Source organism: Austrofundulus limnaeus, unplaced genomic scaffold (genome assembly GCF_001266775.1).
Source record: "Austrofundulus limnaeus strain Quisiro unplaced genomic scaffold, Austrofundulus_limnaeus-1.0 Scaffold350, whole genome shotgun sequence".
NCBI lineage: Eukaryota > Metazoa > Chordata > Actinopteri > Cyprinodontiformes > Rivulidae > Austrofundulus > Austrofundulus limnaeus.
In genome coordinates this window covers 209312-211856 of record NW_013952752.1, presented here as the reverse complement: position 1 = coordinate 211856, position 2545 = coordinate 209312, and positions in this window count along the sequence as shown.

The following is a 2545-nucleotide window of genomic DNA, read 5'->3' as shown; positions in this document are numbered from 1 at the left end:
AATATAAACTAAATACTATTTTTTGGCCTTATAGCATAATTCATGATAGAAAGAGAGAGAACACCAACAATTCTGCCTGAGTTGATGGAGTCTGTATCATTGTGTTTTAATTTGTTCTTATTAGCAAGGGTGTAATAGTACATGTATTTGTACCAAACCATTGTCATATATAGGTTGCATATCAAGGTGTGTGTGTGTGTTAATGGACATGTTTTTGCTACATCATGGGGACCATTTTCTAGAAAAAAAAAACAGTCACGTTGGGACCAAATGCTGGTTACCAAAGCCTGTCTGAGAAATTAAAACGGCATGAGCAAAAAGGGAAGGAGCTAGCCACATCCTACTATGAGAAGCATTCTACAAAAGATGGATGTGAAACTGCCAGTCTGCCCCACAGTCAAGTCAGGAAGCCACCTAACTCCATTTGACCAAGGAAAACAAAACGTTTGAGCTGGGGAAACACTTTCACAGGAAAACTGTCTGAGCCACACCAAGTTGAACGGAACAATGAGGTTTTTATTAGGCCAAACAACAAAGGTTCTCAGACAAACCATGGATCACAAAAGGATTAAAGAATGTGTTTAAAAATAAGGATACCATAAAGGAACAATTCATAAAAGCTAGAACTAAAAATGCAGAACAAAAGTATAAAAATACAAAACTAGATTAAATATTAAGAGGGTATGTAAGGAATATACGGAAAGATGTAATTAGAAACTGTTCAATTAGAATAAATTATCTAGAATATTTTAGGGCAGTAAATATGAGGAATGTAGCTAATGGATTTAACCTTTGTTGTAAAACAGACCAAATTTATCTCATGAAGGGGCATGGTTGTAAATTATATGTCAAAATCCATAATTTGTCTGAAACCAGTAACAGCAAAATAAATGGTAAAAAATAAATAAATAAATAAAAAACCATCAGCAAATGAAAAAATACATCTACAGATTGGAACGGCATCAACATGACAGTGATCGATGGCAGCCTAATTCATTCTGTGTGTAAATGATGTGCAGAGTATCTGCAGGATTTGTGGTCTGCTCTGGTCATAAATTTATATGTAGTATTTCAGTATAGATATGTGTGTATATACATGTACAAATATTCCAGCTACATTGAACTGTTTTGTTGCTTTCAGAGATTTTTTTTCAGTAGATAAATATTTGCACAGATGTGTCAGAACTTTGTTTTTATTATTATTCTTTTTGTTTATTGTTTTTTAGATTGTTAACTTGAGGGAGCAATTTTTTTTTAAACAAATGTGATCGAAGTAAAAATTCATGTGGGGCTAGCAGTTAGCCTGTCACAACCTCATTGCCAATGAAACTGGGACAGTGTGAAACAAATAAAAATGTGGATTTGCAAAACTTTTTCAACCTATATTCAACTGAATACTCTACAAAGGCAAGATATTTAATGTTCAAACAAATAAACTTTATTGTTCTTTTGCAAATATTCACTCATTTTTACACTGCCATCACCTTTTAACAACAATAAGTGTTTGAGGACACTAAATGTTGAAGCTTTGTAGCTGGAATTCTTTTGTTCTTGAACAACTTAAGTTGCTCAACAGTCCGAGTGTCTCTTCATCATGCTCAACACATTTTCAATGGGAGACAGGTGTGGACTGCAGGCGGACCAGTCTAGTTCCTGCACTCTTTTACTACAGCATGTGGCTTGGCATTGTTTTGCTGAAATCAGCAGGATGTCCCTGAAAAAGACGTGTCTTGTATGGCAGCAAATGTTGCTCCAAATTACTGGAGCCTTCACAGATAATGCCATGGGCATTAATGCACCCCCATACCATCAGAGAGGCTGGCTTTTGAACTTTGTGCTGATAACAATACAGACAGTCCTTTTCCTATTTGTCCGGGAGGACACCACGTCCACGATTTCCACAAACAATTAGAACTGTGGACTCATCAGACCACAGGACACTTTTCCACTTTGAGTCAGTCCATGTCAGCTGAGCTCGGGTCCAGAGAAGCCAACGGTGTTTCTGGGTGTTGTTGATTTCTGGCTTTGTCTTTGTATGATAGAGAGACTTATAGATGTAGAGGTGAACTGTGCTCACTGACAGGTTTTCTGAAGTGCTCCTGAGCCCATGTGCTACAGAGTGATGTGGGTTTTTAATGGGGTCAAAGGTCATGGACATTCAGAGCTGGTTTTCAGCCTTCCTGCTTATTATGGACTATTTAGTTGAGAAACGTTATTCTTAAACTGTTTGACTATTTGTTCACACAGTTGTTCACAAAGTGGTGAACCTCTCTCCATCCTTGCTTGTGAATGACTGAGCCTTTCAGGGATGCTCTCTTTATACCCAATCATGACACTCACCTGTTTCAAATGAACCTGTTCACCTGTAGACGACTCCAGTTTGTTCCAAACTGTAATTTSCCTTCATTGGATCAATAAAGTGTCATTCATTCAGTTTATCTGTTTGAACATTAAATATCTTGTCCTTGTAGTGAATTCAATTGAGTACACAGTGAAAGGATTTGCAAATCATTGTATTCTGTTTGTATTTATGTTTTACACAACT